At 38.3% G+C, this 25,461-nt stretch overlaps 1 long non-coding RNA gene across 11 annotated transcripts in view; it reads right to left on the bottom strand.

Annotated features, from left to right (window-relative positions):
* The window catches only part of LOC123276403 (uncharacterized), a 34,527-nt gene extending 12,158 nt beyond the window's left edge, over positions 1–22,369 (bottom strand). Inside the window, exons 1-5 of one of the 11 annotated variants that reach the window (XR_011493562.1) lie at positions 22,249–22,369; positions 7,291–7,621; positions 3,375–3,526; positions 1,407–1,456; positions 318–531 (exon numbers count right to left, since the gene is read on the bottom strand). This is a non-coding gene — a long non-coding RNA (uncharacterized lncRNA). Of the gene's footprint in view, positions 1–317; positions 1,457–1,628; positions 3,527–7,290; positions 7,622–22,248 lie in introns of all 11 variants that reach the window. The other 10 variants (XR_011493556.1, XR_006512823.2, XR_011493555.1 and 7 more) reach the window with 10 other exon arrangements.
* Between the last annotated feature and the right edge of the window lie 3,092 nt (positions 22,370–25,461).

Here is a 25,461-nt window from a genome sequence, read left to right on the forward strand (position 1 = left end):
GGCTCCACACTTGTGAGCCTGCCTAGTTGTTGTTGTTATTTTGTTTTAATGGATTTCTTTATTGGCCTAACAAACGAATTTACTATCGGCAGACCCTTTCTTTCCTCTCTCCATTTTATTATTATTGTTTTTTTAAATCAGGCAACACTTTGTTGAACAAACCTGACCCTGAAGAATGCTTGCTGGCACGTTGTCCAAGAAGTCTAGCAGAAGTTTGTATGATTATCTTTATGAGTGAGTACAGTTTAGTCTAGTTCCTTTTTTGTTGAATAACACCGTCACACATAGCCCCCAGAAAACAGGAGTGCCCATCTTACCTTAGACTGGGTGTTCCTCAGCCATCATGCTCCACGGAGGTCATAGAAGATGACCCCACACACTGCAGCAGAGCCACTATAAAGTCGTGTACATGTGTATTATACTCATTATCACACTTCAGCTTGCCAGTCGTCTCTCTGCACCATCTGGAGGCCTGTCCCGATGCCGTCATCCACGTTCAACATTCAGTTTCAGGGAGGCAAATTCTAACCCCTAGATTCAGAATCAAAATAATGCCCTGGTAAGTGGTATATTAATTCTTAAAACTTTGAGTAATTAATTTGTCTGGGCCGCTCTATGATCTAAATTTCCATTTCAGTCTCCTCACTTTGTAGAGCTAGGAATTGAAGTGTTGGCATTAAGATCCAAGAGCCAACGTATATATAAAGCCTAGTTGGACGCCTGGCACATAATATGTGCTTAATAAATATGCTCTCTCTTCCCATCCTCTTTACTCTCAGAAATTCCCCTGCCCTAGAGTGAGCTCCTTGGGACCTGAAGCACAGTAAGAGTAGTTTCAGACCATAGTTCTTTGTTTTTACTTAATCGGGCTTGAGAGAGCCTCTTTGGGATGAAAAGCATTCCATTTCTAAAGATAGAAGAAAGCAGAACTTCCACTAACCTTTCCTCTTGGCTCTAGTTTATTTCCATTCTATGTCATGCCCTAAAGTATTAGACTGTAAACCACCCATGGAAATCTCCACTTTATGTACACTGAGATGACCCAACCTGTCAGCACCGCCATCCAGAGACAGTGCCCCAGATGACCCCAGGCCCATTCTTTTCCCTTCTGCTCCTCATCCCGTGTCAAGAGTGGGAGATGCTGCAGATTGTTAGTCTTTGTTTGTCTGGCCAACACAGACCCAAGCTTATTTTACTGGTGAACTCAGTCTTGCTTCCTCATTTCACAGTTGCTATGTGCTTTGAAGTTATCATATCTTCCTGACTCTTTGTAGCAGACTGGATAGGTTGGGTTATGTTGAGGTAACAAACATCCGGAAATTCTCAGTGGTAACGAAAGTTTGTTTCTTGTTTGCTATCCACCCATTGCAGATGGGCTAGGGGCTCTTTTCCAAGATCTTTCTCACCCTGGGCCCCAGGCTGATGCAGCATCCACTCTAGGGAACATCGCTAGTGTCTGTGACAGAGAGAAAAGGGAAATTCATGTTGGTCCTTGAAACTTACATCTGGAAGACAACACATCGTATTTCAGTGACTAAAATAAGGCATATAACTTTGCTGGAATTTGAGAGGTCAGAAACATGCCACACTACCCTGTGTCTTAAAGAAGAAAGAAAACAGTTTCATACCAAACCTGTCTGTAAGATATGCTAGCAGATAATAATAGTTCCATTTAGAAAATGAATACATGTCCATGAAAGAAAGAACTGGTGAGCCAGACTGGATTAAAATTAAAAATTTCTGCTTTACAAAGGACACTGTCAAGAGAATGAGAAGACGAGTCACAGACTGGGAGAAAATATTTGCAAAAGACACCTCTGAAAAAGGACTATTGTCCAAAATAGACAAAGAACTGTTAGAATTCAACAATAAGAAAACAAACCACATAATTAAAAAATAGGCGAAAGACCTGAAACGGCACTTCACCAAAGAAGACATGCATTGGAAAATAAGGGTAGGAAGGTGTTCAACACCATACTTCATTAGGGAATTGCAAATTAAAACAATGAGATACCACTGCACACCTGTTAGAATGGCCAAAACTCGAAATACTGACAACACTAAATGAAGACAAGGATGTGGAGCAACAGGAATGCTCATTTAGTGCTGGTGGGAATGCAAAGTGGTACAGCCACTTTGGAAGATACTTTGGCAATTTCTTATAAAAACAAAACATACTCTTACCATACAGTCCAGCAAGGGCACTTCTTGTTGCTTACTTGAAAACTTATTCAGACACAAAAACTTGCACACGGATATTTAGAGCAGCTTTATTCATAATTTCCAAAAGTTGGAAGCAAGTAAGATGTCATTCAGTAAGTGAATGGATAAATAAACTGTGGTACATCCAGACAAAGGAATATTATTCAACATTCGGTGTTAGAAAGAAATGAGCTATCAAGCCATGAAAAGACCTGGAGGAAATTAAATGTGTGTTACTAAGTGAAAGAAGCCAGTATGAAAAGCCTCATTATTGTATAATTTCAACTATATGACATTCTGGAAAAGGCAAAACTATGAAGACAGTAAAAAGATCAGTTGCCGGGGGTTGGGGGGAGAGAAGGATGAATAGATGGAGCATAGAGGATTTTCAGGGCAGCGAAACTACTCTGTAAGATACTATGATGGTTGATACATGTCATTATAAATTTTTTAAAACCCATAGAATGTACAACACTAAAAGTGACCCTAAGGTAAACTAAGGCTTTGGATGATAATGATGTGTCAGTGCAGGTTTATCAAGCGTAACAAATAGACCACTTTGGCAGGGAATGTTGACAAGGGGGAGGCTCTGGCTGTGTAGGGGCAGGGGATCTGTGGAAAACGTCTGTCCCTTCAGCTCAGTTTTGCTGTCTAAAACTGCTCCAAAAAATCAAGTCTATTTTTAAAAATGAACACATGTCTTAGAGGTTAAGTGGCTTGGAAAAGGTCATGCAAAAGAGTGCCTTGCCCATAGTAGATAATAAATATTTGTTGAATAAATGAGGGAAGGCAAGTGTGAATTAATGAAAAAGTAAAATGATGAAATCCAGGTTGCAAATACAGGTGACCTGATTCTTGATACAGGTTTCTTTCTGTTTACAATATACTGCTACCCAGCTCTCATCCCGCTCCTGCCCCCTCCCAGGCTACTAGCAATTATCTTTCACCCCCAGGAAGTTCTCTGGGTTTTACTTCTCTGTGTTTGTAAAATAACTTGGATTCCTGAGTTCTAGAATGACAAATAGTAAGCAAGCACCATTGTAATAAAATACAAGCACGTGCGCATACACCCACAGACACACAAAAACTATCAACTTATAATTAGAGCAGCGACGGCATAGGGTAGTTAAAGTAAATAATAATCCACATAATTCGGACTGAAAACCTGTTACCAGGGAAGAAGTTGCAATAGTGATGCCTGAATGCACAGATTGTTATTATTTTGAATTTTGCTCCACTTTGGCAGCGACACCAAGCTTCCAGAGGTGTTACCGTCCTGAAGAGATAACTGTAGCATCTGCAGTTCAGATAAGAACCCAGAAGACTAGAGAAAAGAAAAATGAAAGAGAGACTGAGAGACAGAGAGCATTTAACTGAAAACATCTCCAGTATCAGGCAGAACAGAGAGAATGAAAAATTCCTCATCCATGAGAATCAAAAACTGCTCGTGAGCCAAATACATCTGTTGAATGTTGAAAGTGACAAAATGCAGCTCAGAGAGAGTATGCACTGAATCATTAAAAAAAATTCCTAGGAAACTTAGCAAGCACCTCTAGACACGGCTCAAGTATGTGCTCTGATGGCTCATGGAAACATCCCGGGGAAGTGATTCAAATGGCTTGGAAAATGCAGCCTCTTCGCTTGGATGATTCACCAATTGAGGAGACAGTAGGAAGTCAAGGTAACCGTAATTGGGTGTTTCTTGGGATCAGATAGAATCCTATAAGCCATGCCTACATGAAGGCATTAAGGAAGTTGGGTAATGGCGTGTGAGGGGGGTGGATGGGAGAAACAAAGGTGGATTATTTCCTTTTAAATTTTTTATTTATTTTTTATGGATAATACAGTTATGAGTCAAAATTTTTCAAGCACAAAATAGTGCACAGTAAAAAGTTTTCCCCCAGCTCCTGTCCCAGCCACCCAGTTGCCCGTCCCAGAATCAATGATCAATTCCTAGCATCTTCTTCCACATATATTTTTATGCAAAAGCAAACGAATAAGTGTTTTAAATTTTTCTTCTTTTAATTCAAATACTAACCTACTGTTCAACCTGTTATTCTATACCTTAAAATAGAGCTTGGAAGCAGATGCTAAAATTGAACACATATGAAAACCAATGAAACAACTCTATCTCAACTTGCTATCATCTAATTATGGAAAAAGAAAAAAGAAAAGATTTAAGTAACTTTTGAACCCAGTGTATTCTGACTCTACATCCTTAGGGGGATATGTTTTAACAATAAAAAGAACTGTAAAGAAATCTTAATTTTACTTAGTTTATTTGTTGTTTGGTAATGGTACAGGGGTAGTTAGTTATTCTGAAACTATTTTGAGCATCTTGTAGAACAGAGAAAAGTAAATAAACAAATCAATGTAATTGGGAACCGTGGGTTCTCAGGTGAGAGAGGGAGATAAAAATATGAGAAAAGTGGGAAAGAACCCTCTACTGTATTATGGACTGAATGTTTGTGTCCCCCACCCCCAAATTCACGTTAACATATTTTAATATGTTTAATGTAGAACCCTCACCGCCAATGTGATGATGTTTGGGTGGGGCCCCCAAGATGAGATAGTGTCCTTATAAGAAGAGGAATGTAGAGCAGAGCTTGCTCTTTCTCCACCATGTAAAGATACATTGAGAAGGTGGCCATCTGCAAGCCAGGAAGAGAGGCCTCACTGGGGAACTGAATCGGCCAGCACCTTGATCTTGGACGTCTCAACCTTCAAAACTGTGAGAAATAGACATCTGTTGTTTAAACCAGCAGTCTACGGTATTTTGTTACAGCAGCCTGAGCAGACTGAGACAGATGAAGAGTATTAATATAGGTTAGTTCTAGCCACTGAGAAGGTCTAAAACTGTGGCCACTCCATAAGCAATGAGTACCTTTTGTGAGTGCCAAGATCTTAGTTTCTAAATTCTATTCCCCACTAAAAGGACTCAGGGAATCTTGGGAAAAATGGCTGTTTCTAGGTCAAAGGCAAAGATAGTGTAAGATGGTCATGGAACATTTTTTTATTGTGACAGAAAGTAGGAAGTGCTCAAAGACTGACACAGACATGTCAAAGTACACAGGAGCCAGCTTAAAGGGGCTTCCAATGGTCATATGTGGAGTACTTAGAGCATCAAAAAATAATGATAATTATTTTTTTAAATTAAAAAATCAATTAATGTATAATATAGTCAAAAAGGGGGTAAAGTGGATTCTTCTTTAGGAAGAACACCAGATAATAAAATTAGGATTGGTGGATTTAGAAAATGACTATTTTACCACCTACAAAGTACTAAATGATTCAGGCAAGAGTCAACAGAGAATGGAGCCAGTAAAGTCTAAGGGCTGGTCCAAATCTAGGATTTTATAATTCAAGTAAGTAAGTTTTGACAAGTTTCCATAAAGTAGTAATCAGACTACAGTGAGTGAAATGTTGTGATGAGCTCATATTCACATGGTCTCAAAGTTCCGCACCTCAGATGTTATATTAATCTGCGAGGGCTGCCATAGCAAAGTCCCACAGACTGGGCAGCTTAAACAACAGAAATTTATTTTCCTACAGTTCTGGGGGCTGGAAGTCCAAGATCAAGGTTCCAGCAGAGTTGGTTTCTCCTGAGGTTTCTCTCCTTGGCTTACAGAAGGCTGCCCTCTTGCTGCCTCCTCATGTGGTCTTCCCTCTGTCTACGTGCCCATCATGTCCCTCTGCTTGTCCTCTTCTTATAAGGATACCAGTCAGATTGGATTACAGTCTATGACCTCATTTAACTTTAATTATCTTTTTGAAACCCTAACTACAAATACACTCACACCCTGAGGTGCTGGGGGCTAGCGCTTCAACATATGAATTCTGGGGAACACAATTCAGGCTATAACACAAGCATTCTTAAATGCAAAGGAATTTACAGTGGAGAAGTCTGGCAGCCACTACCTTAACCAAATGAGCAAACAGTAGCATTAAGAGGATCTCCGTCATATTCCTGACAAAAATATTTCACCTGAATCTCACTCTGAGGAAACAATCAGATGAACCTAGATTATGAAAATTTCTACAAGACAACCAGCGGATATTCTTCAAAAAGATCATTGTCATGAAATACAAAAGGCAGGTGGGGACTGAACTAGATAAATAGAAGCTAAAGAGACATGACAACCAAATTCTAAACACTGGATCCCCCCTAAAATGCCATAAAGAATATTTTTGTGATAACCAAGAAAATATGAATAGTGTATTAGATGATGCTACTGTTTCAGTGCCAAAATTCTTAGGTAGGGTGGTGGTGTCTCTTTGTATTTAGGGATAAATGTCATGATATCTACAATTTATTTTCAAATGGTTCCACAAAAAATGTCTGTAATTAACAATTAGTCTAAGTGAAAATTATATGATGTATATATCCTAAAGTCTTATAACTTTTCCGTCTATTTGAAATTCCTCAAAATGTTGAAGGAAATAGATAGATAGACAGATAATATCTACATTTTTTGGAGATAACTCTCTATCATACATAAGGAGTCTACTGGTTCTGCATAGTTTTTTCCATTGTGTATCCGTTTTTTAACCAGTTCCCCATTACTGAGTATTTAGATTATCTTTAATCTTTTCTTATTCAAAAAATGATACAAAAATAATCCTATACATATATCTTTTTTGACATGTGCAAGTATATCTTTAGGATAAATTCCTAGAAGAGGAATTACTAGGTGAAAGTTCTTTCTTGATAACTGTAAGTAGGCATTGCATTTCTAGGCAAAGTTGTTATTTTTTTCAGTTTGCTGGTGTTCTGAATCAACATAAAACAAGCCAGTTTAAAAAGTAAGCCTCCTTAATTCACAGTGAAGAACTGATTTCTTTACCGTAATGGTTTAATTCAAGCCTTGAATTACTCAACTTTAAATACAAAACATCTAACATAGTGTGCTGTACAAAATGGATACAGGCATTCGTCAAATGTGTTTGAATGAATGAGTGAATGAATGAATGGAAGCTTCTAGACACCAGAAGCATTAACGGTGGAATTATAAAATAAACACATCCTCCCTCCCCACATTCCAAAGAGGCTGTGAGAATCTTAATGGCATCTCACTATAACATACTCACAAATTAGATGTCAAGGCACATCTCCCGTGGACTTCATCCAAGTCACCAAAATGACTTCCTTATAATGGACTTGCAAGACAGAATTATAGTGTAGCAGTTGGGAATTTAAAGTTTATAAAACACTGTGACTTTTCTAGCTCCTTGCCTACTCCCTGCTGCTGCTGTTTTTCTCTCTGCTGGTCTCCGATTTTTCCATCACTTTGCTCCATATCAAGGCTATTTAGAGGGAATGGCAAACTTAGATCTCATCATAGCTTGAGTTCATTGAAGACAGAGGATTAAGGGACCTTGAGCCAAGTCACTTTATCCCTCACAGTTTCTATTTTATCATCTGTAAAAGAAAAGGGTGAAGCACTAAGATTTCTTCCCACATTCTGCACCTCTTTGGAGAAATTATGTTATCAATCACACCATGAGTGATAATAATAACAGTCACATATGAAAAGGAAATAAAATGCGTTAAAATATCAATACACACAGTGTTACAGGATTATTGCATACATCAGAGGAGGAAAGTTTTCATAAACCAGGTTCCCAAATGAGCTTCTCATTTGTCCAGTTTTAGTCATTCTGCTTCTTGTAGGGAAGTAGGTGGCATACAAGTTTTGGATATACACCTGCTTCCAACCTCAGATATCCATTGTACCTTTGCAATATACCACCAACAGCATGTACTGAGGATTTGCTATCTACAAAGTTCTCCACATACTGATGCAGACTAGAAAACTTTCTGAATTCCACCTCAACCCTTGGCGTGGGATCCTCTCCAAGTGAGCCATCTATAAAATAAGAGACAATAATGCCTCACTTACTTGTTCCTCAAAGTTCATTCCCTTTGTGAGAACCATTTATTACCCATCGACTCTTAGATAGGTGTCCCTAACACTAAGGTTGCCCCCTCAGGCCAAGAAAGTTTGTCTCAAGGAATCACACACTATGGTTTTCATAGTTTAAAAGAAAAGTTAAAAAACAATTTCTGGAGTGGAAGAACCAAGATCACAAAAATAATGGGAAGTCATTTCTTTGTAGAAATATTTCAAGCTATTGGCATGTTTAACCCAGAAAACAGAGAGATTGACTAAGAAACATGATGGGTGTTTACAAATTTACAAAGAGCTAACAGGTGGAAGATGCATGGGGCCAGTTCTTCATGGATCTGGAGAACGACATTTTGAGAAGGCAAATTTTCAGACGGGCAGATGTTGCTTCGATTTGATGAAGAATTTTCTAGTGAGTAGAGACCCTCAACAATGGGATACATTTTCTCTGACTTATGAGTTCTGAAGAATCTGAGGAATTGAAGAAAATGTTTGATGGTACTTCTCAGGGATGGTGTGGGATAAGAGATTGAAGCTGATGAAGTCTAAGGGCTGGTCCATATTCAACATCCTACAACACAAGCAATATTTGACAAATCTGCATGACGTAATAATCAGACTTCAATAATACTTTACATCTTCATAAAGGAGAGAAAATAGAAATGGAATTCATGGTAAGATTATTCAGATTAAGAAAAAGAAAGTAGAATGTAATGATCCATAAAGAAAATTGAGAGAAATGAAATATGACCATAAAATTCATGGTTGTACAGAAGAATCTTACTGGAAAATTGTGTGTGAAGGTGTATCAAATATTACAAAGATCCGATGCTTGCGGAAAATATGTAAATCTTGTATAGGAAATTGCAAGAGTATGACTTATTGAAAACTAAAGGGTAGTTTTTCCATGAATTAAAGACACAAATTTTACTATAAAAGAGTTTAAAACTAATTCAAATCACAAAACAGCAAGAATAAAATCAAAAGGAAAGCATTAAAAAAATAAGACAAGAAAAGGAAAAATGTGCACACAGATTAGGAAGGAAGAAATAAAACTATCTTTGTTTACTGATGACATAATTGTCTATGTAGAAAATCTGAAAGAAGTGACAAAAAATCTTCTGGAACTAGTAAGTAATTATAGCAAGATTGCAGGATCGAGGTTAACACCCAAAAGTCAATCCCTTTTCTATATACCAGCAATGAATATATGGAATTTGAAATTAAAAACACAATACCATTTACATTAGCACCCCTCAAAATTAAATAGTTGGGTGTAAATCTAACACAATATGCACAAGATCTATATGAGAAGAATTACAAAATTCTGTTGAAAAATCAAAGAAGAAATAAATAAATGGGCAAATATTTCATGTTTGTGGATAGGAAAACTCACCATTCATCTCAATATTAAAATATCAGTTCAACACAACTTGATCCATACATTCAACACGATCCCAATCAAAATTCCAGAAAGTTATTTTATGTATCTCAACAAAGTGATTCTAAAGTTCATATGGAGAGACAAAAGATCCAGAATAGCCAACACAACACGATGTGGAAGGAGAAGAAGAAAATGACAGACATGACCTGACTTCAAGACTTACTACAGAGCTACAGTAATCAACATATTTGTATTGGCCAAAGTAGAGACAAATAGAACAATGGAACAGAATAGAAAGCCCAGAAATACACCCATAAATATAGTCAACTGATCTTTGACTAAGCAGCCAAGGTAATACAATGGAGCAAAGGTAGTCTTTTCAACTAATGGGGCTGGAAAAATTGGACATCCACATGCAACAAAAATAATGTGTCTGGATACAGACCTTAAACCTTTAACAAAATAAATTAAAAATGGATCACAGGCCTAATTGTAAAAAACAAAACTGTAAAACTCCTAGAAGATAACATAAGACAAAATCTAGATGACCTTGGGTTTGGCAAGGACTTTTTAGCTAAAACACTGAAGGTACAATCCATGAAAGAAAGAGTTGATTAGCTGAACTTCACTAAAATTAAAAATTTCTGCTGTGAAAGGCAATGTCAAGAGAACAAGAAGAAAAGCCACAGTCTGGGATAAAATATTTGCAAAAGACATATCTGAAAAAGGACTGGTATCCAAAATATACAAAGAACAGTTAAACTCAACAATAAGAAAACAAACAACGTGATTTAAAAAAGAGCCAAAGACCTTCATAGACGTCTTACCAAAAAAGATATACAGATGGAAAATAAGCATATGAAAAGATGCTCAACACTACATGTCATCAGGGAATTGCAAATTAAAACAACGAGATACCACTGCACATCTACTTGAATGGCCAAAATGTGGACTGCTTACAACACCTAATGTAGAAGAGGGTGTGGAGAAACAGGACCTCTCATTCATTGCTGGTGGGAACGCAAAATGGTACAGCCACTTTGGAAAACATTTTGGCAGTTTCTCCTCAAAAGAAACATTCTCTTGCCATATGATCCAGCAACTGTGCTAGTTGGTATTTACCCAAATGAGTTGAAAAGTTATGTCAACACAAAAACCTACACGTGGATGATTATAGCAGCTTTATTGATAATTTCCCAAACTTGAGAGCAACCAAGATGTCCTTCGGTAGGTGAATGGATAGATAAATTGCGGTACATCTGGACAATGGAATATTATTTGAAATTAAAAAGAAATGAGCTATCCAGCCTTGAAAAGCTATGGGGGAAATTTAAATGCATATCACTAAGTGAAAAAAGCCAGTCTGAAAAATCTACGTACTGTACGATTCTACTGGAAAAGGCAACACTATTGCGACAGTAAAAGGATCAGCGGTTTCCAGGGGTTAGGACATGGCACAGATGAATCAGCAGAGTACAGAGGATTTTTAGGTGGTGAAACTAGTCTGCGTGACACTATAACCATGGACATCATTACACTTTTGCCAAAACCCATAGAATGTATACCAATAGTGACCCCTAATGTAAACTATGGCCTTTGGATGATAAAGATGTGTCAATATAGGCTCATCGATAGTAACAAATATGTCACTCTGGTGGGGATGTTGATAGTGGGAAGATAGTGCATATGTGTGTGTGGGCAGGGAATATATGGAACTCTCTGTACTTTCCACTCAATTTTTCTGTGAAGTTAAAACTGCTTTTAAAAGTAGTCTATTATTAAAAACATCTTCTGGGGCAAACGTGAGGCCAGCCCCTTACGTCGATGGGAAATAATGGCAAGTTGGGCAGTTGGCTTTCTTTCACAATGTTATGAAGGTAAATTGTAGCTCTGTGGCATATTGCTGCTTCTCCTAACTCTTCTGGAGTCTGACTCTGGGGTTCTGCTCCTAATTTATTTCAACACTTTGACTCATGCAGATTATTTGAAGCTTATCCTGTGTGATCCAGGCTGAGTCATTGATTTGGTGATGGGGCCACCCCTCCACTGACCCTGATGACAGAGAGAGAATCAAGATGGCAGGTTACCATGGGAAGCTGGCCAAGGGCTCAGTGACAGTTCGAAGGAAAACTAATTTCTTAACTTAATGTTTTGGGGGGGAGGGTTGTGAGGAAGCCTGGTCCTGAGCTAACATCTGTGCCAATCTTCCTCTATTTTGTATTTGGGATGCTGCCACAGCATGGCTTGATGAATGGTGTGTAGGTCAGTGCCGGGGTTCTGAACCCGCAAACTGCAGGCCGCTGAAGCAGAGTGCGCAAACAACCACTACACCACTGGGCCGGCCCCTTAACTTAATGTTTTTGACTCTCATAAAACATATATATTCAATAGATGTTAAATGAGATTATTTAAAAATGATATAGTTTCATTGGATTTTAGAGTTAAATACTGAATCTCTGATGAATTAAATCTGAGTAATTAATCAAACTTCACAATCATGAGATGTGGGGCTTCAGGAGTAGTGCATTCTAAAATATTTTTTAAGCAAAAAAACCACTTACTATACTGAAAAGCAAATACCATGCAGCAACTGACTTGGAACAATCTTGAAAAAGTTCAGAAGTTCCAGGTTTTAATATTGTATTTTATACATTTCAAATAGTCTTTCAGATTTTAAGCTAAACAATGAAATCTCACAGAAATGAAAAATAGAAGTGACACTCTTAAAAGTCTGCTTGAACATAGGAAAGACCAGTCCTGAAAGTCTTGTTTCTTCTTGATTTAACTGTGAATAGGTTAATTAGTAATCAGACACCCATGAAAGCTTTGTTGTTTCACTAATTACATTTCCCAGATCATGAAAATGTTTGGTCATCCTAAGGCCCTTGACTCATTATGGAAGGTTTCCTTGCTCCTCATCCCTAGGGCTCTGAGTCGCGGTAAGTCACTTGAACTAGTATTTTGGGTAATTCACTATTAATGTTCATTAAACACTCAAATAATATCACAAGAACCTGTGGAAATTAAATTGTATTAAAGAGGAAAAAAGCCTTCATATCCTTTAGTCAGAATTCTAAAGTTTTCTCCATTTAGGCCATATACATTTCTTGCTAGTTTTATTTTTAATAATAATGATAGCTAACACATATACTGTTCTCAGGATTTTACATGTATTAACACTTAATTTCATAGCAACCTTATGAAGTAAGTACTACTGACATCTCCAGTTTACAGATGTGGAAATTGAGGCATGAAGAGGTTAAGTAGCTTGTTCCAGGTCACACAGTAGCAAGCCTGGATAGTCGGGCTCTTAACCACGCCTACCTGCTACATTATACTGCTTGTTACATATTTTATCTTCTTGCTATTTCAAAGGTGATTTTCTTCTCTCATTTGTAAGGTGGTTTTGCGTATTCAATGAATTCATCTATTTAAAGCATTTAAAAGAGCTTTGGCACACAGGATGCACTTCACAAATGCTAGTCGTTTGTGTTATCATTATTATGAACATCTGTATATCTTCTAAAAAGCTATCGCATATACATAAAGGAAAACCTTTGATTTGGATATATCCAAACACTCTTATTTTAAATAGGTTTCGTAGTGATTCCGTCATGTTTCACAGGTATCCAATTTTCAAACAGCAGTTTTGCTTTGTGTCTCCTCATCATTTTATTTTCTCATCTAATTGCCTTGAGTTTCTGCAGCAATGTTAACTAAAGGGAGCAAAAGTGAGGCTCTCATTTCCCTTCTTGACCTCAATCTCCATGAAAATGGACATAATTCTAAATTTCTCCAGTAAGCATTTGGCTGGATTGGGAGGCAGGATTGAATATAAAATAGTAAGAAGGTAGCTCTCTACTATTATTTTACTAAAGAGTTTTCATTAAAAATATATGCTTAGGGCTGGCCTGGTAGCATAATGGGTAAGTTCGCAGGCTCCCCTTCAGCAGCCCAGGGTTTATGGTTTCAGATCCTGGGCATGAACCCACATATTGCTCATCAAGCCATGCTGTGGTGGAGTCCTGCATATAAAATAGAGGAAGATTGCCCCAGATGTTAGCTCAGAGATAATCTTCCTCAAGCAAAAAGAGGAAGATTGGCAACAAATGTTAGCACAGGGCCAATCTTCCTCACCAAAAAAAGTGCATGGATCTTATAAAATATATTTTAGACAGTAATCATTCTGATAATATGATTTTCCCCCCGTGATCAGTTAAAATGATGGTTCAATAAAATGAATTCTCTAATATGGAATCATCTTTATTTTCCTAGAATGAAGTGCACGTGGTTGTGTTGTGGTAGTCCATGAATTTATTGGTGAGTTATATTTGTTAATATGTTACTATAATTTTTGCCTCGATATAATTGCTGTTGTTGTCTAGAGTTTTTGGTGTGTGTGAGTCTGTCTGTGTTTACCATGTTATGATGGCTTTGAAAAAAATTCAAAAACTAATTTATTTCTCTATTCTCTGTGTTCTATTCTCTATGTTCTGAAACAACAATAGCATTAGATCCTTCTATCCACTGAAAGTTATGGAGAATTCCCTTGTGAAATTATCTGAGTTTGATGCAATTTGTAATTTTGGAAACTTTTAATTTTGTCCATGATTATTGGTACTATCTGAGGTTTTTCTCTCTTCTTGGGTCAAATTTGGTCATTTATATTTTCCCAGGGGGAAAAAAAAACATTATTCATATCAGCTTTTCAAATTTTGCCTATAATTTAAAAGGCAACCTCTTATGTTTTACCAACATTGTCTTTATCTGTCTTTGTTTTCTTGTCTCGTTTCTAAAATTGCCTATTTGTGCTTTCTCCCTTTTTCCTTAATTAATATAAATTTATTTATCTAATTTTTTAACTGCCTGCCATAGATTGGTTTTATTAGACTCAGTTTTTTTCTCAACCCCGTGATTTGAAGGCCTAACTTATTTATTCTCACTCTATTTTTTATGATATATTTAAGACCGTGAATTTTTTTCCACAATACTATTCACTTCCCAAGGGTTTTTATGGTTACTTTAAGAAAATGTACAATTCTGGTTTGCATTTCTTCACTGACCCAAAGGTAGCTTAAGAGTTTTCCTTCTTCTTTTTTTTTTTTAGTTACCAAATACTTGGGATTTTTGCTTGCTTGATTTTACTCTTGCTAGTTTATGCTTTATTGCAAAACAGTTAAGAGAATGAGGTCTGTATTATTTCTACTTATTAGAATTTGTTGAGTTTTTTTTTTAATGTCCTAATATATCATCGTGGCACTTGGAAAAAAGTGTCTATTTTCTGTTTCATCAGGATCTGGAGTTTGTTCTACGTTTACTAGATTATCGTTGTTACATTAGTCAGATTCACCATGTGCTTACCTCTCTTTGTCTAAATCCACGTCGGTGTCGAAAGGGGTGAGGGAAGTCGCGTGTGACTACATGTTTCTGTCCTTTGCTCCTTCCATTCGTCAGTCGTTGTCTTGTGTATGTTGAACTACAGTATTTGAATTTATGACAGTTATCATGGTAAAGTACCACTCTTTCTGCTATTTTCCCTTTTTTACTTTATATTCAGCCTTGGTTTTAATGCTTCTTTGCTGTTTTTTTAATTTAATATCTTTTGCTCTTGGGTCTCTGTTTCTTGTTTTTATAAAAAAGAAAAGAAAAGAAAAGAAATTCTTCCTGTCTGACTATTTGTAAGGTTTATACTCTTATTTTTTTCAGTTCCTAAGGTGGTTATAACTTTAGATAGTAAACACATTTTCACTGTGTTATGTTAAATGTACTCTATTAGACATACTCATCAAAGAGAGATAGATTAAGAATCATTAAATAGTGAGGGTTGCTCCGCCCGCTCCTCCACTCAATGGTCACATGCCCCAGAAGGAGCATGACATGGGAGGTGGCGATCCGGTGCTCCATCATGCTGGATTTGGGGCTGGTATTTTTGGATATGCATTCTTTCCATAACATGGCCCCTAAAAGTAAGCAAATGATCTGATCTGGGCATTAAGAAAGAAAAATAATATTTTAAGGCTGGTGAGAAAATTTGCTAAGATGAATTAGACTGATTTCCAACAAGGCCCCTTCCTTACAGATTTTTAAAGCAATCTTGGTTATCGGAGATAACAGTGGACGTTGTGGCTGCTTCCTCAAAGTTCATTTCCCATTCTTTTGGTAAAAACCTTCATTTTCATTTGTGAGCCCACTTCTCACCAGCATAGCCCAGGTGTGGGGAAATTTGTCTCTACTCCCAGCTGGAGGACTGGGCCTGTGGCTCACACCTGAACTGATCAGCATCCATGGTCACTTTCATTATGAGAAATGGCACACATAACCCAATCCATGCCAATAAGATACAAAGAGGGTTTTTTGAGAGCTTCTGGAAAAAAATAGTTCCTCATTCTTTTTCAAAGAGCTGAAAGGAATGGCATTCTCTCTCTAGATCCTTACATTTAGATGAGAAAGTGTATTATCTCAGATGTTGTTGGCAGGCATTTTGCAGCGGTGCCTGGCAGCCCCCCTTAGGATGAAGCTGATAGCAAGGAAGGAAAGACAAATGGGGAAAAGACACTAATCCTTGAGCACATATTTGAGCCCCTGAGTCAAACCAGTCACGATTATTCACAGTGTGTGGCCTTGCATTTCTGAGACTCAACAAGTCTCATATATTGTTGATTCAGATTGAACTTGTCTTGATTTTCTGCAGTCGAATTCATCTTAAGACAATGGTTTATGCTCGTGCTGACCTGGAAACCCAACCCAGTCATAAGATGTGACCTCCTTCTAATTCTAACTCTTCATTTATCAACTTTAATATAGAGCAATATCTATTAGCTTCTTGCTATGGAAGATAAGGAAATTAGTTCAGTAATTCTTTCTCACAGCTTCATTCCTCCTCCTCCCAATTTTTGTCGGAATAGCTGAGGATTTTAACATCCATACATATGCATTTATATATGTACCTTAATATTGCCTGTTTTCTTTCAAAGTTAGTGCTATTTAGAAATTTTTCTGAAAGCATAATTTTCACTTTTTTCGCCTTTAGATCTATATTTAAACAAAGTGGGTACTCACACTAATGCTTTCATAGTCCAGCTTCATCTTCTTGATTACCCTTTTTTCTCTTTGATTTCGCATTTAAATGGCTAAATTCCTTATAAAATAGATTGTTCAAAAATGACTTGTGTTAAGGTTGCAAGATTTAGCAAACAAAAATACAAATCATCCAGTGAAATTTGAATTTTAGATAAACAATGAGTAATTTTTTAGGATAAGCATGTTCTGTGAAATATGTGGAGCCTCGTAAAATATTATTGATTATCTGAAATTCAAATTTCACCAGGCATCTTATATTTCATCTGGAAATCTTACTTCATGTGCGTTGTATTCTCTGAGCCCTTGATTATGCACACATACCAGACTGTTGCCTTTTATATCTGAAGGACACCTTAGCTTGGCTGAAAAATTCTTGGGCCATTTTTTTCTCCATTTGGAATCCTATAGAAGTGGTTCCACTATCTCCTATAGTGAATATTTTTATGGAGAGCATGAGATCACACAAGCTTTTTTTCTTCATAAAGTGCCTTGATTTTTCCAGGTGGATACTTAGGGAATTCCTTCTCTAGTCTTGAAGCTCAGAGAATTCTTAGGCTATGTTTCATTAGTCATTGTTTGTTCTAACTTTTTTCCTAGAACATGGTATGCCTTTTCATTTGCAGATTCAATTCTTTTAATTCAGTTCTTTTTTCCTATATCTATGAATCTTTTCCTATTGCATTTTTTTCTCCATATGTTAAATCATCACTGTTCTGTGTATTTATTACCTAGTCTCTACTTTTCATCTCTTTGTTTTTTTCCTCATATTTTATATCATTATCTCAAGACTTTTCTCCATCTTACTGATTCATTTTCAGTCATATCTACTTTTCTTTCTGTTTGTAATGTATTTGTTGTTTTCTAATTATCTCCTTCTATTTTGATCCCCCATGTAATTCTTTAGTTTTTCAGTTCCCCTTTCATTGCATCTTGTTTTATTACGTCGTTTATCCCTCGCTTCATAGGTTCCTTCTCCACTTAAACCCCCTGAGAGAGGGAATAATTTGTTGCAGAAATTTTTGGTCACATTTCTTCGGGCAAATTGGAATGGGTTCTTCATCAGCCTTTTGCACGCTACATTCCTTTTGTGGGTTCAAGGGGAAAGGAAGCTCACAGAATTTTTGCCTGGCTGCCATTGTGATTTCTATCCATCTTATTCATTTTTGACCTAGGCAGCTCTGTGGGGACTTCCTAGAATGTGGAAGCGTGCTTTATCATTTCCTGTTTGGTGGCAGGGTTTAGGGGTGAAGAGGAGCAAGAGGAGGATTATCTGGTGCGATCAACAGTTTATTTTTTATTATAAATTTGTAATAATTCCTATGTTAATATTTCCTCTGTCTATTTATGGAAATATCCCATGTCCACCAATGGTACCTTTATGCCTGGGAATTTTTCCCCAATTTAGAAATGGCCATCAATTCTTCGCCTCTGATAGAGAAAGTTCTAAATAAATCCTCTCCCAATTCACTGCCTCTTCTCCAAACCAAAGCCACTTCCACTCTTCTACCAGCCAGATGGCGGAAAAGAGGGGTGAAATGTTCAGGTGTTGTCCTGCACATTAATGGACAGTTTAACTCATAGGAGCTTGTGTATGTCTTTTCTCATGGATATCCGCTCTTTCCACGGCTCTGTAATTATTTCTTTTTTTTTCTTTTTGTCATTCCATTCTCATAAACCTTAGTTTATATTGTTAGAGATAATTAGCTCTGGGAGATTTGCTTGCTCTTCTCCCATCCAGGTGAAAACATCTCAGTAAATTCTAGCAGTTTTATTTTTCAATCTCTCTTGATTCACGGTTTAGCCGTGCTAGTTGGGAAGAGCTTCCATTCTGAAGAGACCTTTATTTTTGCTGTTTAGTGTTTAGTTGATTGGTTTATTTTGTCACCTGGAGTGCCTCTTCCCTCTCCTTAATCCACTTCCCCTGGTTCTGGGGCATCACAGTGAGATTTTTCTATAATGTTTTTCTATCATCTTCTTCCTTCCATATGGTTCTTGGTGTGGTCAAGGTGTTGATGTCATGTTTTGATTCCTATCATGATCCATTTCTCTGTTTCTAGATGACACTTTCCAAGCTTATGGATGTAAGATTATATTCACTCTTTGATTTGAGTGCTACTGGTGTATTCTTTTTCTTTCTTTCTTTCTTTTTGTTATTTTCAAACACTTACATTTTGTTCTTTTTGTTGAATTGGGAGAGGAAAGTTTGCAAACACTATTTCTAAACAGCCACTTTTTTCCGGCAGTTACCAGAATTCATTTAAATTAAACTACTCAAAGACTTTTACCTACTTACTTAGATCATTTCCAATAAATAGATGAATTCTTAAAAACTAATTCACTCAGAGTAAATATATAATGAATATACATTAAATAATTGAATGGTGAAGAAACAGTTTCATAGAGAAAAAGTATTGTGAAAATCAAGGACACATTGAGAAAGCTAAAATAGAAGCTACCAAAGAAATTCACCATCAGTGAATTGCTGAAAGAGAAGAGTAGTAATAAAGAAGTAAAAATGAGGACCAGGAAATTTTACTGGCCTCAAAGATGATATTCAAATTAGTGCTTCAATTATTCCAACACTGTGTGACCTTCGGAAAAGCCCCTTAACATCTCTAAGCCTCAGTTTTCTCATCTTTGAGTGAGGATAATAAAGATGCCTACCTCATAGCCTTTTTTAAGAGTTAAATGAGATAACATATGCAGAGTTTAACATAGTGCCTGGCACGCAGACAGAGCCCAATAGATGTCAGCTAATTATTATTTTCATTCCAATTATGTCTTTGAAAAACGAAAGGAAGAGACAAATGTTGCGCATTTTGACATCCTTGTTCTTTTATCCTGAAATATTTGTTCAGGTTCTCCATGTGTGTACAAGATTATTGCATCAACCAAACTTTAAGCTTGCATTTTAACCTTCTAATCTGCCTAATCCAGGGCCTTGTGTTTACATATAACGGATGCTCCTTGATTTCAGCTATTGAATCAAAACAAATGAATTTAGAATCACAAGACACAAAAGAGTAGGCATTTATCCAGGACCTATTGGATAAAACTGATTAGATGTCCCCATATTTGCATTAATTCTGAAACCAGGGAGAAATGACTGTTCCCTTGGATTCTAAGTGAAGAGAGATTCAGGGCACTTGAAATATCTTAACAATTTAGATATGCACTGCAGCCACAATGTTAGACCTCCCTCGGGGCATTTAGACTGTTGACAACCAACATGCAGAAGTTTACAAACAATCCTCGTACAACAAGGACTCCTAATACAATATCCAGAGTTGGGAGGGGTGGGGGCAGGGCACAGAACAAAAGCTAACGTAATTCTTGGAAAATGGAGTGAGGGAAGGGGGGTTATTAAAGAACCCAGCACAAACAGAGTAAAAACAAATGCTAATGTTGTCAACAGCAATAACAACTGGAAAGATAACATCAAGGACTTACATAGCCTTTACTACATACCAAATCTGGTTCTAAGACAGATAGATAGATCCATTTAATCCTTACAAAAATCCCCTGAAGGAGGTAAAATTATGTATAGGGGAGGAAACTAAGGCACAGAAAAGAGTTAAGTGCCCAAGTCACACATCCAATGGCTAAGTAAACTTGGATGCATGTCAGCTCTCTGTGGGAGCCATTTTATTCATAGGGCCTTTTATCATCACACAAGGAGAGATGACTGGCAGCTAGTGGTCCAAGATGACTTTAGGAGAAAAGAAAATTTTCTAATGAAGATTCTAATTAGGCTGCTTGCCTTGGGGTGTGCTGTGTCTCCTGCATCTTCCCACATTTAGGAAAAGATGCAGGATGTTATACTGGTTAAGAGCAGAGACCCCAGAGCCAGAATACCTACATTGGATTCTGCCTTTTTCTCTGATTAGCTGTGTGGCCCGGGCCTCTTCATTTATTCAATTTTAAGCAATGTTTCTACCATCTATCCACCAACTTAAGCCAGGAGCCCAGAATCCCTGTTGGTGATGCCTGGCCGGCATACTCCATTTCCAATCCATCAAATCCTACAGATCTTAGCTCCTGAATAGCTGTCTCTTAGGTCAGTTCCCTTCTCACCTTCTCTACTGACACTGCCCTAGTCCAGACACTTTCCCTGCCGTGTGACTTTGGGAAAGTTAACTCTCTCTGTGCCTTAGTTTCCTCATCTGTAAAAGGGAGATAATAATAATACCCACCTCATAGAGCTTTGTGAGCGTTTAATATATTAATGCTGCAAGGAATTCAGAACAGTATATGGCCCATGGTAAGAGTTCAAAAAATATTAGCTTAAAGAAACTTCCTAAGGTTCCCCTGCTCTAATCTATTTTCTGCACAGAAGCCAGGATGATCTTTTCCAATTTTTTCAGTTTAGACTATGTGCATGCCTGACCTAAAAACTTTCTTGTACTTCCCCTTGTGCTTAGGGGATGGAAATCCCTGCCCGGAGTGGCCTTGCCTTCTCTCAAGTTCATCTCCCACTGTGCTCCACCTTGTTCCTGACTCACCACCCATTCCAATTTCCTATCAGTCCCTGGGATGCCCCATGTTTCTTCCCAGTGTGTGCTTAGCACATGGTGGTCCCTCCATCTGGAATACTTTCCCATCCCCTCTTCCTCTGTTCCAGGGCTAGCCCACTGATCCTTAGGATCTCCCTTCACTTCTTGGGAGGCCTTCTCTGATGCCTGCTCTCCCCACCCGAGTCTATGTCAGTCTCTTTTGACCAGATGCAATCTTAGGACCTCATTCTGCACTTATCTCATTCTTTAGGGAGACTGTTTGTTTAAATATTGGTCTCCTCCATTAGACTGAAACTATATCCCAGGGGGGACACTCATGTCTGTGTGTTTATATGAGTTTTTTCATAGCCCAAATGAGAAGCTCCATGAGGATTCATTTGCTCCCTCTGCTCCTTGATCCTCATGTTGACCTTTCTCTGCAAAAAAATTCCTTATTCTAATCTTCACTGTGAGACTTTATATCAAGCTTTCTAGAAACACCACCCCATGTCCACCCAGGTTGGTCATATCCCAAGAGTCATGGCCTGTTCTCCAGTGGTACATTTCTCCAAGTGTAAGTTATATAAGCTGGAAAGTGCTCCAAGGGGCTAGGCGAGCAGGAAATTCCACAGCCTTGACACTCCATGTCCCACAGCACAGTCTGTCCTTGGTGTGTGTGTGTGTGGAGGTGAGGAATGGGCAGGGGTGAAGGGAACTTTAGAAGAAGCATTTTGAGATAGGGGGAGCATTTCTAGGCCCTTTATCTCCAAGGTGACTCACAGGTTTTCTTTTAACCCTCTAGTTGTCAAGAAGGTAACTGTTTAACCACACACAACTGCCAACACACTACCTCCCAAGGACAAACACTAACTCTCAGATATGGTATAGTTTAAACCAGAAGTCACAAACCAGAAGTCTCAGGACCAAATCCAACATACGGAGTTTGGCATGCAAAAATTATCAAATTTAACATAAAAATCAAAATTTCCAGCTTCTTTGGAAATAAATGAAAGATTTCCAATGGTGGTCCCTTTGGATGTCAGGCTCTCTGCAGTCTGCCCATCCTGAACATCTCCTGAAAACAGCCTAAAACACTCATCCAGTTTATCTGCCTGGCCCCTGTGAGAAGCTGAGTTTTTCAGCCTTGTCTAACTCTGAAGATGGGAGAAATGTATTTTCCTACCTGCTCCTTAGTTTTCAAGGCCATATCACTCACGATGGAGTTTGTACTTTCCATTGCTCCACAGAGCAGGTAAAGTCCATTGCTGAGCCTTCTCCTCACTCCCTTTTATATTGCACCCCTGAGGACTTGCAGGGAATAAGAAATGATCCATTGCTGAGTCACCTATCTCTTAATAGCAACCCCCTTAGCTTCAAAATATGTAGTTGGAGTTCTAAAATTACTGCTTATAAGGGCCAAACTAAACTCTAAAATTAGGTCCTTCCTCCTCCCCAGATGATTCTGGTTGCACAACAGAACATAGATTGGCAGGGAATAATAAGAGGCTGGGAGAAAGAAAGTAAGGAGGCTGATATTATCGGGAAAGTAATAGGTTGAGTGTATGAACTCCAGCAGTGGCCATACAAAGAAGAGGGGACAGATGCTATTGGCTTAGCATATAAATAACCAGCAATGCTGTCACTCCTCTAGAAAGATGACACACCAATTTACTGTCATGTCATCACATTCTATATTTATGTGCATTGTTCCCCCCCCTCCCACCAGAACATTCCAAGGATCATCTCTTCTCTCATCTCTTGGACCTAAACACATGTTTTTAAAATCTATGTGTCTATATTATAATGAAAACATTTATAGGCTCCAATTAAAGCTGGATGACAACTGTGACTTTGGCTTCTAACCAACTAGCTAAACAGCCATAGCAATCAAATCCAAATCCAATTTAGGTTCAAGACAGTGATTACAAGTTGTGGTTGAATTAAACACAGAATCTGGCTCTCATGAGTAAAAGTAAAAAGTCCTACCAAAAATTTTGACAGTAGTTTCAATTCTGGTCTTATTCTCTGTGGTGGAACACACCAGTATGTTTGTAAGGCCACTTTCAAAATTCTACAAAGGACACTATTTTTCACTCCAAATGAAATAGGCATAGAATGGATACGGTGGGCACTCCATCAATATTTGTTGAAAGAAAGAAACCAAGAAACCAAGAGACACGGGAGTCCTCCAGCTGTAAGTTCTGTTTCCTAGAGAAATGACAATCTTGAAGGCCGGTCTTTGTTGAGAAATAAAAAGTATTACCAACTGCCAAAAGTTCCCCTGATCTATTAGAAACAGAGCTTGGAGATTCAAATATCAAGTTTTACTGTAATTCATATGTAGACAAAATGCAACACTCTCTGAGAGAAGTCCCCCCTCTGCCTGGGGATGACAAGGAGAATGAATCTGTCTGCAGGTGGAAGACTTGTTAAAGGAAGGAGACGAACTAGAAGTCAAGTACCAGAGTCTTGACCATTCCCTTGGGTTCAAAATCCTTATCAGAGCATTAACAGAAAAAAAAAAAAGATGCATATTGGGGATATCTCATTGCAGCACAGCTTGCTCCTCACTTTTCTAACCTCACACTGGGACCACTTTAAGCCCCCTTCCAAATGCTTTATGATTAATTGAGTGCCACACCAACACGGAACCCATGAGCTGAGGTGGACATCTATGTGAAATGGATTGCAAGTAGACTTTGGGTTCTCCATATTTGGTATATGGTGTGGAGAGTACCAGAGGCCCTGTAAATTCTGATGGGAGGTAGAAAGGGGATGAAATTTCCAGTAGATCAACAGAGGGGTCAGAACAGAATACAGAAACTTTATGACCAAAGGCCAGGACCAGAACATCAACAGTAAGTGCAGCATGATGTTCCAAAAGGACAGATGGGATTATGTGAGTGGCCACTGGTATGTGGATGCCCAGGGACCAAACCAGAGCAGCCAACCCAGATCAGAGACCAGTGTGGACCCAGAGACAGCTATGGACCCAAGGGCTCTTGATGCATTGCCACGAAGACACAGAAACTTCCTGTCATCATCACAGACTAACTTGACCAGATGAGAGGGATGAGGTTGGCTATGAGGAGATGGGCAGGGAAACCCTGAAAGACTGAGCATTTCCCCAAGAGAGTCTCCCTACAACTGAAAAATCTGCTCAAATGCCCCAAACTAGTGGCAATAGAAACTCAAGAAACAGTTACAGATTATGCATATATGCATGACTTTGAACATATGAAATATAGATTGTAAATATTGGACCTTGCAATGAAAAACAAGTGAGATGATGATGATTAAAGATAAATTAGTCCAGAAATAGGAAAAAGAAAAAAGTAATACAGCAATTTGCAAAGAACACTAGCAATATGCAAAGAATAATAGAGCACTGTGCAAAAAATAATAAAGCAATATGCAAAAAAAAATGCTCAGAAGATGGAAAGAAACTATCTTTTCTTTTGTTCTTAACAATGTGAGTTTACCTCATTTATCCTCCACACAGTCAAGATAGTATTATGATGCCCAAAGTAAGATGAGGACGCAGAAGTTCTTGACCAGGAGCTTAAGGCTATGGGGCAGGTCTGCATATCATCCAGGGTCCAATGGCAAACAGATGGGATTAAGGATTAAGGGAATGAAAAGATGAGTCACCCAGGGGCCAGTGACAGTGGGAAAGTGTTATCTTTTACCTTGGCCCGAAGGGGACAGTGTGAGAGACCTGTGTGGGAGAGCCTGGTGAGAACTGGAAGCATGGAAAACGATGCACCTGTGGGGAAGAATACCTCACCTCTCTCTCCTCCTGCCACCCAGTCTCCAGCTGGCGGTTCCTGTTGGCCAAATCCAGCTGGAGTCAGAGGTGAGGGGAGCCCAGGTAACACAGTCCATTGGGGTCAGTCTCCTGGGGCACAGACTAAAGTAGAGAAGGATAGACAATGAATCATGGGGTGGGGGACAAATGGAAAATAACCCACAGAGTCTGATACCCTGAATTATAGGACGTGGCTGACATCTTAAGCAGAGTCTGTCTGTTTCTGTGTGATTTTCTAAAACCAGAAAAGAACAGCAGCCCGAGAGTTGTGCTTGGGTGGCCAATTGAACACCTGAAAAGAATTTGTTTTTTTTTAATTTTCCAAAGAAATTAAGAAATTTCCATCATCTTCCCCAAGGCTGTGATGTCAGACTGTTTTAGTCTCAGCCAAGCTACTTCAAACATTGTCACGTATTTCTATAAACTTGAGCTATGGGAGTTCTGCTTTCACAGATTCAATATACAGTCTAGAGGCAAAGACTGCGTCTATATGTCATGGATGTTCTGGTCACAAGACACACGGCCACACGGCACGGAAGACAAGCCAACAGGCCCTGCCAGACTAAGCTGAGCTCATTTTGCAATGCT

Source organism: Equus asinus, chromosome 13 (assembly GCF_041296235.1).
Source record: "Equus asinus isolate D_3611 breed Donkey chromosome 13, EquAss-T2T_v2, whole genome shotgun sequence".
Taxonomy (NCBI): Eukaryota; Metazoa; Chordata; class Mammalia; order Perissodactyla; family Equidae; genus Equus; species Equus asinus.